The sequence below is a fragment of the Sus scrofa genome, chromosome 2 (assembly GCF_000003025.6).
Source record: "Sus scrofa isolate TJ Tabasco breed Duroc chromosome 2, Sscrofa11.1, whole genome shotgun sequence".
NCBI classification, from domain to species: domain Eukaryota; kingdom Metazoa; phylum Chordata; class Mammalia; order Artiodactyla; family Suidae; genus Sus; species Sus scrofa.
In genome coordinates, this window is record NC_010444.4 from 72,027,553 (window position 1) to 72,045,446 (window position 17,894).

The 17,894-nt window shown below is 42.6% G+C and overlaps 1 pseudogene; it reads left to right on the forward strand.

Annotated features, from left to right (window-relative positions):
• On the forward strand, positions 8,398-12,063 carry LOC110259351 (annotated as a pseudogene).

The following is a 17,894-nucleotide window of genomic DNA, read 5'->3' on the forward strand; positions in this document are numbered from 1 at the left end:
AGTTAATAATAATGTATCAATATTGTTTCATTACTTATAGCAAATATATCATGCAAATGAAAGATGTTAATCATAGAGGAAACAGTGGGGGGTAGGGTGAAAATGGAATGTGTGAGAAACCTTTGTACTTTCCATTTTTGTGTAAACCTAGAACTGCTCTAAAAAGACAGTATATTTTAATGTCTTTTCCCAACCTGGTAGACACTAGCCACACATTACTACTGAGCATTTAAAATGTGTCTTGTCTAGAGTTCCCGCTGTGGCACAGTGGGACCGGCAGCATCTCTGGAGCCCTGGGACGCAGGTTCGACCCCTGGCCTGGCACAGTGGGTTACAGCATCTAGTGTTGCCGCAACTGTGGCTTAGATCTGATCCCTGGGCCGGGAACTCCAGAAAAAAAATAAAATAAAATAAGGGTAATCCTCCACTTCCAAGGGTGAGCCGATCAGCTCTGAGGGAACTCAGGAAGGACACAAAAGAATACCTGCCATCTGGCAGCCATCAGACTGCAGCCACTCCTAATGGCAGGAGCCCTGAGGAAACTCAGGATGTGAGAACACAGATACAGGCCCCAGAGAGCTGAGGTGCATCTCAAGGGAATGAGGTCAGTTGTGCCCCGTCTTTTGCATCTTCCCATACATGGAAAAGTGCTAAATTCCTTAGCTTGAGATGCTGAGTTTTCTGTTATTACCAATAATCCTTTGTTCCTACTACCTGCCCTTCATTGCAAAATTCCTGTATATCTACCTCTGCACCCCTACCTCCTCAGAGCAGTCTTAGGGTCACTGAGTCCTCAGTTTTGTCCATGGAATAATACATAACTCTCAGTAAATAAATAAATAAATAAATAACTAAACTGTGGCTAATCCTAATAGTGATGGGCAGTGCATGTAAAATAGACAATGGCTAATTAATATGTATTAATTAGAAGAAAGGATGAAGAGAAGGGATAGATGGAGGGATGGAGAGAGAGAGAGAATGAGAGAGAGAAAGTGGGACAATGGGAGGAGTTGATGGATGGATGAATGAATGAATGAATGAAGGGAAGGAGGAGGAAAGGGAGTGGATACAGGAACAAAATTTTGAGATTGAAGGACCGAGTAGGGAGATAAATGGCAACCCTGGGTGTAGAAACAGATCGTGACACGGGACAAACAGGGAAATAACTGAATAGATAAAAGAATGTCCGTATCACTGTTGAGTTTTGATATAAAGATAGACCCAGGGACTGCTCCATAAATACTAGTAACTACAGAATTATTATATCCTTTGGGTTTATTTTGGTTGTACATAACAGAAAACCAAACTTAAGTTGGCTCAACAAGAACAAGACCTCTCCAAGTTATCATGCATTCTGCACAAACCATGGAATTTAATCTCTTCCATGGCCCTAACTGGGTCACATGCTCCTTCTGGATCCATTCACTGCCCCAGGTAGAAAGGAATCAGGTTAAGGCCGAAGAGCTCCTTAAGGATGTGGTCGGTCACACACGAACCACATCACTTCTACACCATGAGAAAGAAGTAATCCTCCACTCAAAAATCTGGAAATCTACTCAATACTCTGTAATAACCTCTACGGGAAAAGAATCTGAAACAGAATGGATATATGAATATGTGTTACTGAATCACTTTGCTGTACATCTGAAACTAAAACAACATTGTTAAGTCAACTATATTCCAATAAAAAAATCTGGATGTCCTAAGTGGAATACGAGAAGGTAGATGACATGTAAAGAGACATTTAACAATTGTAACCACAACTATGTTTCTCTATGTTAAAATCCTCACCACATCGGAGTTACCTTGGGGCACAGCAGGTTAAGGATCAGCATTTTCACTGTGGAGGTTTGGGTTCTAGACCTGGCCCGGGAACTTCCACATGCCACAGGCATGGCCAAAAAATAAAAATAAAACAAAATCCCACCACCATATTAATGTCACATACTGAACGTAACTGAAGTATAGCATGTCATACATAGCTCGTCTGTGTCATATCAGGACCAAGTCCACATTGCAGAGAGAACTAAAATCAGAACCAAAGACACCACATAAAATAGGAGACTGTTCGCAATCTAGGAGAAAAGGCTCTCAACAAGTGTACCCAACAAAGACTTGTATGCATTCTATATGCTCTTTTCCCCAAAACAACCCAAGTAAGTGTATAATGGTTCTGGGAGTTCCTGTTGTGGCGCAGTGGAAATGAATCCAAATAGAGGTTTACCCTTAAATGCTAATCAAGTCAAGCATCTATTGATATGAAGAGTGGTGACAACGCAAACAAATGTCCCATAGTGTTAGCCACAACAAAGCATGAATCTGTTTTCATTTATTATTATTATTATTTGCTTTTTAGGGCCATACCCATGGCATATGGAAATTCCCAGGCTAGGAGTCAAATCGGAGCTGCCGCTGCCAGACTACTGCACAGCCACAGCAATGTGGGATCCAAGTCATGTCTGTGACCTACACCACTGCTCATGGCAATGCCAGATCCTTAACCCATTGAGGGAGGCAGGGATTGAACCCGCATCCTCAATGATTCTGCTTGGGTTCATTAACCAATGAGTCACAAAGGGAACTTCCACAAATGTGTCTTTGAAAATCACATCAGGAGTTCCTGTCGTGGCTCAGCAGTTAACAAACCTGACTAGTATCCATGAGGATGTGGGTTCAATCCCTGGTCTTGCTCAGTGGGTTGAGGATCCCCTTTGCATTGCCGTGAGCTGTGGTGTAGGTTGCAGACACGGCTTGGATCCCGCGTTGCTGTGACTGTGGTGTGGGCCAGCAGCTGCAGCTCCGATTTGACCCCTAGCCTGGGAACCTCCATATGCTGTGGGTGTGGCCCTAAAGAGACAAAAAAAAAGAAGATCACATCAAGTTTAAACATCCTTATGAAGACTCTAATGTACACCTGCCCTCTGCTACAAATCATAGCTGTGAATTTGGCAGAGTCCCCAGCAGGGGCCATGCACTGCACACTTCTAATCTTCTAGTCCTACAATACTATTTGTCACACCTGCACCTGTCCTGTACATAGTAGATTCACTTTAACACATTTTCAAAATATATATAGTGCATTTTTAAAAAATTACCTTTTTGGAGTATAGTTGACTTACAATGTTGTATTAACTTTATGTGCACAGCAAAGTGAATCAGTCACACATATAAATATATCCATTCTTTTTCCTATATAGCTTATTACAAAGGATTGAGTAAATGTCCCTGTGCTAGACAGTAGGCTCTAGTAAATCAGCTATTTGATACAGCCGTGTGTATGTGTTATTGCCACTCTCCCAATTATTCCCTCCCTAGAACAGTTTTCACCATGGTAACCATACAATGGGTTTTGAAATCTGTGCATTTGTTTCTTTTTTGTACATAAGTTCTTTTGTGTCATTTTTATTAGAATCTACATATAAGCGATACCATATGGTATTTGTCTTTCTCTGTCTGACTTTCTTCACTGAGCATGAGAATCTCTAGGTCCATCCATGTGGCTGCACATGGTACCATTTCCTTCTAAAAAAGTCCTAATTTGTTTTATTGTTGCTCCTTTGAAAAAAATGTGTCTCACAGAGAACAGACTTGCGGTTGCCAAGGGGAGGGGAAGGAGTGGAATGGACCAGGTGTTTTTTTAGGGTTAGGAGATGCAAACTTTTGCATAGAGAACGGATGTACAACAAGGAGAAATCTGTAACCCAGAGAACTATATCCAAACAGGGGGGACAGCCTGTGAGATGGAAAAGAATATAAAAAATGGGTGGGTATATATGTATAACCGAGTCACTTTGCTGTATAGCAGAATGTGGCACGATATTGCAATCAACTCTACTTGGCGAAATTTTAAAAAGGTAACATGTCTCTTTTCGTTGGTTGCTTTGAAGCTTTGCAATTTGTTCTTCGTTTTCCACAATTTGTCCGTGATACTTCTCTTTAAAGAAAAGGGTATATTTCATACTTATTTTGACAGGCTTGTCTGCTAACTCCAACCTCTACATTGTGTCTATGTCAGGTCTGTTTATTGATATACTCATAATGGGTAACTTGCTTGCTTCTTTGCATGCCTAGGAATTTTTTTTTTCTTTTTCTTTTTTGGGCTGCACCCGCGGCATATGGAGGTTCCCAGGCTAGGGGTCCAATCAGAGCTACAGCTGCCGGCCGACACCACAGCCACAGCCACACCAGATCCAAGCCGCGTCTGCAACCTACACCACAGCTCACCGCAATGCTGGATCCTTAACCCAATGACTGAGGCCAGGGATCAAACCTGCAACCTCATGGTTCCTAGTCGGATCTGTTTCTGTTGCACCACTACGAGAACTCCATCTAGGGATTTTTTTTTTAAATTTTTTATTGTGTGCTGGATATGGTTAAAGATATTTTTGGAAACTCTTCATTAAACCTTCTTAAGCTTTGTGATGGCAGGCAGTTTTTGAACTAATGGATCACCTTGAGCCCATGAAAACTCAGTATTCCATTTTATGTAAAATGGCAGGTCTCCAGGCACACTTGCTTTTATTGTGCTTTGCACCTATTGTGTTTTTCACAAATCGAAGTTCTGCAGCAACCCTGAACCAGGCAAGCCTCCCAGAGCCCTCAGCGCCCACTCCATAGATGGCGTGATGGTGTAAACATGAATTTTACATGTACCAGGAAACCAACAAATTTGTTTGATTCGCTTTTTGTGGTATTGACATAATTGCTGTGGTCTGGAACTAAACCTGTGATGTCTTAAAAGCATGCCTGTGATTTGGTTTTCCACTTCGTCCCTGGGCATATTCCTCTCTCTCAGCTCACTGTGCTTAGGAGGGTGTGACCTTCCTAGGATCTGAACTTTCCAGCCAGCCGGTCTTCCCAAGGTCATTCTTCTCCGGATGAGTCCAGAAAGCCATCATCCATTCCCAGCACGTGTGTCCTCAGAAATTTCTCCAGACTCTGCCGCTTTCAGGAGCTATTCGCTTCTGAGTCTCCCAGTGTTGCCCCTGACAGATGGGCAGTTTAGGTTATGCCAGAACCCAGAGGAAATTTTTAGGCTGAATTTTGGGGGCTTCTCTGTGGCTCCTTTTACTCCTTTAAAACATCCTTGGCACCTGTGCTTGGGAGGTTGGACAGCATGCTCGAAACCGCACCTCCAAAAAAAAAAAAAAAAAAAAGAAAGACAGACAAAGAAAAGAAAAACAACAAATGCTTTCTCCTGATAACCCAATCACAAGATTCAAATGGCACTGATCTGTTTAAAATGCATACCTGATTTACAATGCTGTGTTAATTTCTGCTGTACAACGAAGTAATTCAGTTATACACATATTCTGTCTTTTTCGGATTCTTTTCCCATATAAGTTATCACAGAATATTGAGTAGCGTTCCCTGTGCTGTAGAGCTGGTCCCTGTTGACCATCCATTCCATACACAAAAGTGTGCACATGCCATTCGCAGACTCCTAATCCATCCCTCCTCTCCACCTTTCCCCTTCGCTAACCATAAATTTGCTTTCAAAGTCTGGGAGTTCATTTCCATTTTGTAAAATATGTGTAATTTTTAAAAAAATTTCCACATACATCTCTTTAACGTTTCAGTCCTTCATTTTTTTTTGTCTTCAGCAGATATTTACCCAGGTGTCCTATTCGCATTACTATCGATACCCTCTTTATTCCCCTGTATATTGCAGTTTGGAGAGAAAATTATCTGGTCACCCTATTTTTTTTTTTTAACAGTTGCATCTGGAGCATATGGAAGTTCCCACTAGAGGTCCAATCGGCCATTACCACGGCCACAGCAAAGCCGATCCTTAACCCACTGAATCAGGCCAGGGATTGAACCCACATCCTCCCATTAAGCCACCATAGGAATTCCCGGACACGCTGTGTATAGGGCACCCACTGTGTGCAAAGCTCTGGTACAAAGCTTGTGATCCAGAAAGAAACGAAACTGACTCACTGCTCCTGTGTGATTTAACCTCTATGAGAGGAAAAGAGATCATAGCTAGAGCAAAGAATTTATAACTGGGCACACAGAAATAACTGCTATGATCAATAGCAGAGAGAGTGTTAGCTTGAACATGTGTCTATTCATTTTAAGTGTGTTTTTTTGGGTGTGTTCCTGTGGGATGGATTACCTCCTTCTGGGGTGTGGGGGAGACTCCTCCCATGCCTTAGAAATTTTCCTTCAGGTGCACTTTTTTTTGGGGGGAACTTTATTCGTATGTATCATTCAGGGTTCTCTAGAGAAACAGAACCAATGGGAGATAAAGCATATAGAATAAGAGATCTATTTAGGTTATGAGGCAGAGGAGCCCCTCAATCTACCATCTGCAAGCTGGAGGAGCAGAAAAGCCAGTGGCATAATTCAGTCCAAGTCTGAAGTCCTGAGAACTAGGAGCTCTGAGTCCAAGGGAGTGAAAAATGGATCCCAAGTCAGGAAGAAAGAGTGAATTCACTCTTCCTTCACCTCTCCCCCCACCCCCCCAATTTGGGCCCTCAGCTAATTAGATAAGCCCCACCCACACTGGGAGGATAAATTTCTTAACTTAGTCTGTGTCAAATGCTCATCTCTTCCAGACTCACCCTCAGGAACACCCAGAAATGATGCTGAACCAGCTAACTGGGCAGCCCTGAGCCCAGTCACGTTGCCACATATAATTAAACATCAGACATTATATTATCCACCCAACACCATAGCAATAGAATAACGTAACCTATGTAATATTACATTTTGTAGAACACACTAAAGAAAGTGAACACACACAAGGGAACACTTCTCTTTAGCTGAAGAAATCAAAATAATCCCACTTCAAAATGTAGTCCACATCAGCACGAAGAACAAAGAAGCTATCTCCTTATCTTCTGTCTCAGTCTTGAAATACAGTGTTTTCCGATTAAAGTGCATTCTCAGTCCAAAAGCTAAATTTGATCCATTATACTTCATCTGTTTGGAGAGTTCATAAGATTTACAATTGTGAGAGAATTCATGCAGACTATTTATCAATTTTTATGGACTCCCTATACTAGAATTTGACCCTTTTTCCTAGGGCTTTCAGCATTTTGTTTCATTCGAAAGAACTAATGTCTTTGCATAATTTAGCTTGCTGTACTTTATCAGACATATGTAACACAAATCTTTTCTCCCACTCAGGTTTTCCACCCTCTCTGTCTTACTGGCGAATTCTGATGAATTCTGACTCCTGTTACATCTTAATGTGATCCACATTATAATTTTCTCCTGAGTTTTACTGTATCAAAAGGAATAAAATCTCATCATGAAGCTGCTCTTTCTTTTTTAGAAAATTAAAGCTATCGAATGTGTTTAGATTAGAACTTGGGGCGTTCCCGTTCCCGTCGTGGCTCAGTGGTTAACGAATCTAACTGGGAACCACGAGGTTTCGGGTTTGATCCCTGGCCTCGCTCAGTGTGTTGGGGATCCGGCGTTGCCATGAGCTGTGGTGTAGGTCAAAGATGCGGCTTGGATCCCGGGTTGCTCTGGCTCTGGCATAGGCCAGCAGCTACAGCTCTGATTCGACCCTTAGCCTGGGAACCTCCATATGCCGTGGGAGCAGCCCTAGAATAGGGAAAAAGATCAAAAAAAAAAAAAAAGATTAGAACTGAATATAAGAAACTAAGTAATTAAGAAGGTTTTGATCCCAAGAAAAGCCTGGTTTACTAAGCTACGAGGCAGTGGAAGTGCAAATATCCCAACAAAAGCATCGAATGGAAAATATTATAAAGCTTAGGGTAGAGTTGAAAGAGAAGTGGGATGTGATTAAAAGGGGAGCAGAGAGAAGGTGGGGGAGGAAGTGATATCACAAGTGGATGAAAGACATCAACCCAGAGATGCAATTAACTGGACATTCTTTAAGCAAAGCAAATACGCAGGAAACAATAATGAGTGTAAAGATGGCCTAAAGAACAAAGTCCATGTGAAAAGAATTTTAGCAAATACAGAGGCTAAAAAGCATGAAAATGGCTCATCAGTGAGGTCTAGACATAAATTAAAAATAAATTAAGATAGATATCAACAGGGCACCTATTTAAAGTGCTAAAAAAATCTCACATGGGGGAGGGGGAGGGAGTGGGGTAGACAGGGAGTTTGGATTGGTAGATGCCAACTATTCCATTTAGAATGGATAAGCAATGAGGTCCTACTGTACAGCACAGGGAATTATATCCAGCCTCTTGGGATAGAACACAATGGAGGATAGTATGAGAAAAAGAATGTGTATGTGTGTATATCTATATATGACCGGGTCACTATGCTGTAAAGAAGAAATTGGCATCACATTGTAAATCAAGTATACTTTAATTAAAAAAAAAATCTCACATCAAGCCAGAATTCTATATCCAGCATCAATACTGTCCTAATTAAAGCTGATTTTCAAAATTTGGTAGAGATGACAAATACCCCTGCCCAAGTATTGAATTTTAAAATCTCTAACAGTAGCTGAGATGTCAGGGGTCTCAGATTCCTGTGTGTGCGTGTGTGTATAAAAATGTAGGAACCTCTCTAATCCCTTCAATCTGAGATAGGGCGTCTCCTCTCCTCACAGATTGGGTTATCCACACTCTTCCTCTATAAAAGGGGAATCAGAGGCAGAAGTCACTGAACTTTCCAGCAAGCCTCAGGCTGTCTGCAGCTCAGGAGTGGGTCCAGCTGTGGAAGATTGGACAACCTGAAAGGACCTGTTTTCCCAGTCTAGCTCTTCTGGTGAGTGTGGAATTCATATTGGGGGCAAGAGAGTGTTCATATAACATACTTTTTTCTTTTGTGAAATCTCTTTCAGTTAGCAGAGAGTAGCTCTTAATACAAGAAGTTCTCTCGTAATTAATGGTCAAGGTTTTGTCTATTTTGGTATCATGAAGCTTTCTTCTGCTAATAAGCCAGTTTATTTGTTTTTTTAAAAATCACTGTTGGGTGTTCAGGTTGCGGCACAGCAGAAACCACCCAACTAGTATCCATGAGGATTCGGGTTTGATCCCTGGCCTCAATAAGCAGGTCAAGGATCTAGCGGATCTGTGATGTAGGTCACAGACACGGGTGGGCTCTGGCGTTGCTGTGGCTGTAGTGTAGGCCGGCAGCTGGAGCTCCAATTTAACCCCTAGCCTGGGAACTTCCATATGCCACGGGTGTGGCCCTAAAAGGCCAAAAACAAAAATCCCGCTATGAAGTAGTAGTTTTTGATCTTGCTCTGTTTAAACAGTTCTCTCTGAAAAGGGTTTTACCTACAATGTGCTCAGTCCTTTTTTCTTTCTTTTAAAAAATTCAGGGAGTTCCCTCTGTGGCTCAGTGGTTCCTAACGAATCCAATTAGGAACCATGAGGTTGAGGATTCGATCCCTGGCCTTTCTTAGTGGGTTAAGGATCCGGCATTGCCATGGCGTCTCAGATCCCGCATTGCTGTGGCTCTGGTGTGGGCCGGTGGCTACAGCTCTGATTAGACCCCTAGCCTGGGAACCTTCATATGCCTCGGGAGCGGCCCTAGAAAAGACAAAAAGACAAAAACAAACAAACAAACAAACAAAAAAAAAAACACTCAGTTCTCTGCTTTATACATGTCATCACTTTGGCCTTCCCCAATCTTTTCATCATCAATAATTGTCATCAGTGTTTTCCCCCTTCTTACATCTCCTCCTGCTCCATCTCCCCCTGCTCCTCTGTCTCTGTGAGGGCCTGATTGATTATCAGAGCACTTAATCATTCTTAACACTACAGGGGACGTTCTTTAGCCTATAACCCTATTCTCATCAAGATTAAACTGGAGCAATGCCTTTGTTAAGTGAAATTCTGAATTACGGCTTGTAGTCAGAGTAGGTGCTCTGTAAACAGGAGGATCACGGAATTTTCCCTCCAAACCGGGACATCTTAAGTAATGTAAGTGGTAGAAGTAATAATAATTACCGCAGGGCAAAAGAAATAAAATAATAGGTCTAGTTTCTCCCTTTAAAAATACCTCCTGAAGACAACAGATTGAACAGAAGGGGTGCACTGATCAGGTTTACATTTTAAACAGATTCTTGAGATGAGAGTTTGACTGGGATTACAGAGAAAGGATGTGACATAGTGACAACTAGCTGCACCCTACCGGAGAACTTATACCATACCCTTGTATGACTGTAGTGGAGTGGAGAATTTATTAGAAAAATTTACAAGGTAGTTTTTTTGGTTTTGGCACTTGAATAGTTTCTTTCAAAAAATTTATCTGAGCACCTTCTAAGGGCAAAGCGAATGCATATGTCCGTGTGAAACATTCAAGTCCATATCAGCCAACTCTTCATTGAGTATCCAACTTAGTGGGAAAAAGCCGTATAAAGGGATGACACGCAATTACACAGTGGAAAAATTAAAGGAGAAAATGCAATATGGATTTTTAATGACTGGATCAGGAAAGGTCACCCTGTGAAAATGGTGTTTTGCAGGAAAACTGAAAGGCGCTCAAGATTGATTCAAGGGCCGCAGCCACTCCAGAGGCAGTAGCAGTAGCAGCATCGCCAGGTCCCCTGCGGAGGTGCCCCTGGAGGGGCTGTTCCTGCAGCAGCGCAGGCTTTCAGCAGGTTTTCACTGCAGGGCCGGGACCGGTCCAGGTCTGCACTCATCCCTGAGATCTCTCACATCTTCCTCAGCAGTAGGAAATCAAGCTGAAGCAACTGACTGAGTCCGCAATGGAGAAAACTTCAAAATCTGTTCCCTTGAAGAAGAAAAAGAGGGAAAGCGAGCAATTCCGTAAACTCTTTATTGGTGGCTTGTGCTCTGAAACCAAAGAAGAAAGTCTGAGGAACTACTACCAGCAATGGGGAAAACTTACAGACTGTGTGGTCATAAGGGATCCTTCAAGCCAAAGATCGAGAGGATTCGGGTTTGTCATCTTTTCATCCGTGGCCGAGGTTGATGCTGCCATGGCGGCCAGACCTCATTCCATTGATGGAAGAGTGGTGGCCTCCAAACGCGTTGTCCCAAGAGAGGAATCTGGAAAGCCCGGGGCTTGTGTCACCACCAAGAAGCTGTTTGTTGGCGGAATTAAGGAAGACACCACGGAACGTCATCTCAGAGATTACTTTGAGAGATATGGGACTATTGACGCTATTGAGATCATTAGGCAGTCTGGGAGGAAAACAGCCTTTGGGTTTGTTACCTTTGACGACCATGATCCCGTGGACAAGATCGTGTTGCAGAAGTACCACACCATCAATGGTCATCATGCACAACTAGAAAAGGCTTTGTCTAGACAAGGAATGCAGGAAGTCCAAAGTTCTAGACGTAGAAGAGGACGCCACGTTGGTTTTGGAGATATTCCTAGTGGTGGTGGTGGTGGTGGTGGTGGTGGAAATTTTGGAGCAGGACCAGGAAGGAATTTCAGAGGAGGATCTGAGGGTTATGCAAGAGGCCCTGTTTTGGGGGATGGCTATTATGAGTATGGAGGAGGACCTGCAGGTGGCAGTTTTGGAGGTTGCCCTGGTTATGGAGGAGGATATGGTGATAGAGGAGCTGGATACAGCAACCTGAGTAGCGGCTTTGGCGACGGTTATGGCAACTATGGAGGAGGAGATTATGGAGAAGGAAATTACAATGCCTTTGGAAATTATAACCAGGACCCTTCTAACTATGGTCCAGTGAAGAATGGAAACTTTGGTGAGAGCAGGCACATGGTGGCTCCGTATGGTGGAGGAGACTATGGTCCAGGAGGCAGTGGAGGAAATGAGGGGTATAGGGAGGCCAGACCATATTGAGCTTCTTCCTATTTTCCATGGTCTTCACTGTATAAGTAGACGATGAGAACTGAGAGGAAACAGAACAGCTTCAGGTTATCGAAATAAGAATGTTACACTCTTTTCGGTGATGCATAAATGTGCAGTGACGTAGAGAAGACATTGGAACAGATGCAGAGAAACAGTTTCTTAACTTTTTAGTTGCTTCTTTCTAGTGGTCTTTGTAAGAGTGTGGAAGTATTCCTTCTTTGACTATTACATTTGTAAGTTTCAGGTGTCGCGTGGGGAAGCGGTTGTATATTTGTGATTTAATAAAATAACTCTAAAGAAAAGAAAATCATGGACTTGGAGAAGAGACTTGTGGCTGCCTGATGGGAGGGGGAGGGAGTGGGAGGGATCGGGGGAAGCTTGGGCTTATCAGACACAGCTTGGAATAGATTTACAAGGAGATCCTGCTGAATAGCATTGAGAACTTTGTCTAGATACTCATGTTGCAACAGAAGAAAGGCTGGGGGAAAAATGTAATGTATACATGTAAGGATAACCTGACCCCCTTGCTGTACAGTGGGAAAATAAAAAAAAAAAAAACTCTAAAGGAAAAAGAGTTGTCGTTTGTCCTCTTTCACTTATAACCTTTCTGCACTTTTCGTTTTTATCTTGTAAATATTTTCTTCTAGTTTTATGAGATCATTGACATACAGTGCTATAGGTGTTTAAAGTATATATAGCATAATGGTATGACAGATACCACAAAATAAAGATTACAAAAATCACTTTATTTAACATCCATTATCTCATATAGTTTATTATTATTGTTATTATTTTTTTGACTTTTTGCCATTTCTTGGGCCCATCCCGTGGCACATGGAGGTTCCCAGGCTATGGGTCGAACTGGAGCCATAGCCACCGGCCTACACCAGAGCCATAGCAACGCAGGATCCGAGCCGCGTCTGTGACCTACACCACAGCTCAAAGCAATGCCAGATTCTTAACCCACTGATCGAGGCCAGGGATAGGACCCCACATCCTCACGGATACCAGTCAGGTTGGTTAACCACTGAGCTACGACAGGAACTCCCAAAAGGTTTTTTTTCTTGTGAGAATTCTTGGGATTTATTCTCTGAACATCTTTCACATACATCACACAGTAGTGTTCACTAGAGTCATGTTATACATTCCACCTTTTGTCCTTATTTTTCTTATAACTGGGAGTTTGTACCTTTTGACAACCTTCATCCTATTTCTCCTCCCACCCCCGGTCTCTGCCTTGGGTAACCATGACCTCTTTTTCTGTGCATTCATTTTGAATGTTTAAAAGAAATTTTTATTTTATCAAAGTATATAGTTGATGCACAATATAACAATGTTCCAGGTGTATAATATATTGATTCATAATTTTTAAAGGTTATACTCCATTTATAACTATTATAAAATATTGGCTTTATTCCCTGTAGCTTCTTTGATACATAACAGTTTGTATCTCTTAATCCCCATCCCTGTACTGCCCCTCCCCCTTCCCCCTCTCCACTGGCACCACTTGTTGTCTAGTTGTCAGTGCGGCTGCAATTACTTCAGTAATTTTATAACAGATCTGAATCACTACTTTTCATAAAGCTGCATTTGAGTGGTGAAACCTTAGTTTCTGAACAAGGAAGAATGTTTTTCTTTGGTCTGCATGTAAAGGCGTTTTTCCACAGTAGATAAGTGTGTGTTTGTTGCAAGGTATAGCAAAGAAATTTCAGACACAGTGTTCTCTCAGGAAAAGGAAGGTACCATCAGTTGCTAAGACATGTGATGAATTGTAAAGCAGACCTGTAGCCCTAGTCCTGCTAAAGCTACGCTGAAGTGGCAGAAAGCCTAGCCTTCAAAGAGGAAAAGGACGTAGCTTCCTCGTGGTTTGCATGTAAAGACTTGTTCCAACTTAGATATATGATGTTTCTGACGAGCTACATGAAAGAAATGTGGGGCACAGTGTTCTTTCAGTAAAAGGAAGTCACGCATGCTGAGTCACGCACACCTGCAGTGAGCTGCGTTAGGGACCTGCACCACGGCTGCTTCTAAGGCCACACTGAAGTTGGGAAAAGCCAAGTTCTCTCTTTTTTTCCCCCCTAGACATGGAGAACAGACTTGTGGTTGCCAAGTGGGAGGGAGGAAGGGGTGGGATGGACCAGGAGTTTGGGCTTGGCCAATGCGAGCTATTGCATTTAGAATGGATAAGCAGTGAGGTCCTACTGTATAGCACAGGGAACCATATCCAGTCTCTTGGGATAGAACATAATGGAAGGTAGTATGAGAAAAAAGAATGTATATATATGTATGACTGGGTCACTATGCTGTATAGCAGAAATTGGTACAACATTGTGAAGCAAGTATACTTTAATACAAAAATTTAAAAAAGGATTGAGTCTACTTTCATAACCTAGGAAGAATGCTTTCAGCTACAGGCAAGACAAAACACAGTCAGCCTGGACCTTCAGCATATGGTGGGTCTAGGTTGGCTCATCCTGGGGCTCAGCAATGTCACCAAGGGCATGGATTCTTCCCCACTCTTTCCCTACTGTCCCCAATGGCTTCCTCATGCTAAGTATTCTGCTGCCGTGGTTTCTGTAATTTTCCTGGTGAAATCAAAGATTTCCTTTACAATGGAATATGACTCAGCCATAAAAAAAGAAAATGCCATTTGCAGCAAAATGGACGCACCTAGAGATTCTCATGCTAAGTGAAATAAGAAAGAGAAGGACAAATACCATACGCTATCAATTATATGTGGAATCTAAAATATGGCATAAGTGAACCTATCTACAAAACAGAAACAGACCCACAGATATGAAGAACAGACTGTGGTTGCTAAGGTGGAGGGGGGGGAGAGTGGGATGGACCAGGAGCGTGGGGTTTGTAGATGCAAACCATTACATTTAGAATGGATAAGCAGTGAAGTCCTACTGTATAGCACAGAAAACTATATCCAATCTTTTGGGATAGACCGTGATGGAAGATAGTACGAGATGAGAAAAAGAATGTGTGTGTGTATATATATAAATATATATATAATATGACTGGGTCACTATGTTGTACGGCAGAAAGTCACACTAAATCAAGCGCACTTTAAAAGAATAAAATTTTGGAGTTTCCGTCGTGGCGCAGTGGTTAACGAATCCAACTAGGAACCATGAAGTTGCGGGTTCGATCCCTGGCTTGCTCAGTGGGTTAAAGATCCGGCGTTGCTGTGAGCTCTGGTGTAGGTTGCAGACTCAGCTCAGATCCTGCATTGCTGTGGCTCTGGCATAGGCCAGCGGCTACAGCTCCAATTAGACCCCTAGCCTGGGAACCTCCATATGCCATGGGAGCGGCCCAAAGAAATAGCAAAAAGACAAAAAAAAAAAAAAAAAAAAAAAAAAAAAGAATAACATTTAAAAAAGATTTCCTTGTTCATGCTCCTATGGGGCAAGAAACTTCACCTAATCTTCCTGGGGCATCCTCTTTTATCATTTCCCTAATTTCTGCTGGTTGCTCTGGTATCTAACTTGGTTCCTGGTAGAACAAACCTTTCCTCATTTTACCTTGTCAATTTCCTGTGACCATTCTTGTACAATTTTCCCATATAACTGTTGGAAATAGTTTGATGGAGTTGAAATAATTTGGATTTGGAATGGATCTGTGTTGCTGGTACCCAGGTATGGGACGGAGAGATACTGTAATCACTGAAGACTAAGGCGAGCTTTAAAATTTTTCCATTCATGTACACACCTTGAAGCATGGTTAATCTTTTTTGGTAAAGTGGCAGGTAGTAAATAGTTTCAGCTTCTCAGGCCATATAGTTTCTGTGGCACATATTCATCTTGGCTGCTACAGCATAAAATCCGTCCCAGACAATATGTAAGTTAATGGGCATGGCTGTGTTTTGATTCCATTTTATTTATAAAAATAGGCGATAGGAGTTCCTGCTGTGGTACGATGAGATGGGTGGTATTTCTGCAGTGCCAGGACCCAGGTTCAATCCTTGGCTCAGTGCAGTGGGCGAACGGATTCAGCTGCCTTGCCACAGTGGCAGCCGTGTAGGTCACAACGGCAGCGTGGATCTGATCCCTGGCCTGGGAAAGCCACATGCCCCATGGTGGCCAGAAAAGAAAAATCAATCCACCAATCAATCAAAAATTATTTAAAAAAATTTCTTGCCTACTCCTCCATTAAAGATCCTATTATTTTTCGGAGTTCCTGTTGTAGCTCAACAGTAACGAGCTGACTAGTATCCATGAGGGCTTGGGTTTGATCCCTGGCCTCACTCAGTGGATTAAGGATCCACCACAAGCTGCATCACGAGTCACCGATGTGGCTGTGGCATAGGCTTTGTGGCACTAGCTCTGATTGGACCCCTAACCTGGAAACTTCCATATGCCACAAGTGTGGACCTAAAAAGTTAAAAAAAAAAAAAAAGACGAAGGAGAAGGAGAGAAAGAGAGAAAGAAAGAAAGAAAGAAAGAAAGAAAGAAAGAAAGAAAGAAAGAAAGAAAGAAAGAAAGAAAGGAAGGAAGGAAGGAAGGAAGGAAGGAAGGAAGGAAGGAAGGAAGGAAGGAAGGAAGAAAGGAAGGAAGGAAGGAAGGAAGAAAGAAAGAAAAGAGAGCCTCTTTGCACTCTGCCTGGATGATTCTATAGGTTATATTTTATGGCAGACTTCAGCCCGGTCCATGATGAGACTTCAGAGTGAGACTGTCCATTGGAATCAGTGCCACAGTGGAGCCTGATTGGAAGAGCACAGGCAGACAAGAGATTACCCATAACTGGGAAACAACAGTGATTGTAATATGGATTAGTTATATGTTTCCTACTTGTCTGATTGGAAATTTCTCTCCCTGGGCAAAAAACACAAAGGAAGCAGCAGATGGGCTTTCCTTCCTCTGGAATTTTCCTGAGTCCTGGAACACAGCTCTGGCTGCACACGGAGTGAGGGTCTGAGGGGGCAAAGAGAATCACTGGTCATAATTTTACACACGCTGAGCATCTCTGAGAGCACAACTATATTTTTTGCCTCATTAGAGAGCACTTTAATTTTTAGGAGAAAGTTATCACTGGGTCTCCCCCAACCTCCACCCTTGACATGATGTCGACCCTCAATTATATGTCACTCTGGTTATCATTCCCCTTCTTAAAGGGTTTGCCAAATATTTTTGAGACATCAAATCCGTTTTACTTCATTCGTCAATGACAACATCCCCCTGGGGTTTTCTCTCCTTTATGATGCACTTTATCCAGGATCTTTCCAATGCAGGTTTCTATGTAGTGATGATTTTGAGAACTTCTATGTCTGATGACATTCTTTTTGTTTTGTTTTGTTTTGTTTTTTTAGAGCGGCACCCACAGCACATGGAGGTTCCCAGGCTAGGGGTCAAATCTGAGCTGCAGCTGCCGGCCTACACCACAGCCACACCAGATCTGAACTGTGACTCTGACCTACACCACAGGTCCTGGCAATGCCGGATCCTTTAACCTACTGATCGAGGCCAGGGATCGAACCTGCATCCTCATGGATGATAGTCAGATTCTTAATTTGCTGAGCCACAACAGGAACTCGCTGAATATATGTCTTGATCCCACTCAGAGACATACGAAAAGCTTGTTAAAAAGCACTGATCATTTCTGTATTTCTGACAGTCACAGAAAATTAGGAACACATCAAAAGTCCAAAAGTGGGTGAACAAGGCTTGACAAATCCAGGTGAAATGACATCTGACAGGCATAGAAATAAAATGTAAAGATACATTTAGTTACATGAAACTATGTTCAGGGTATACTGTTAGGTATGAGCAGTCCATTTCCAGAATGAAGTTGGCAGCCCTTCCCCCACTGTAACTTCCACAAATCTAAGGATAGGAAATCCCATGGTTTGATAACCACGTGATGCTTACACCAAAGATGCAAAGAGCTGCTGTTCTTTGTGGTGGAATTTGGGCTTTGTTTTCTCTCCTTTGCATGAGGACCTCTTCTGCCCCAAATGGAGGTGCCAGAAACTTCCCTGGCTGGAGGGCAGGAAATCGAGTGCACAATTTGGCTTCTCGTTCTGTGCATGACCACTCTCACTCCTCACCCCACACTGGCCTCATGGATAAGACAGGTTCTCGCTTTCCCCAGAGATTGAGGGCTCCACAACCCCTCAATTGCACCTCCTGTCATCCCAGCCTTCAGAGGGTGAAACTATCAGTAG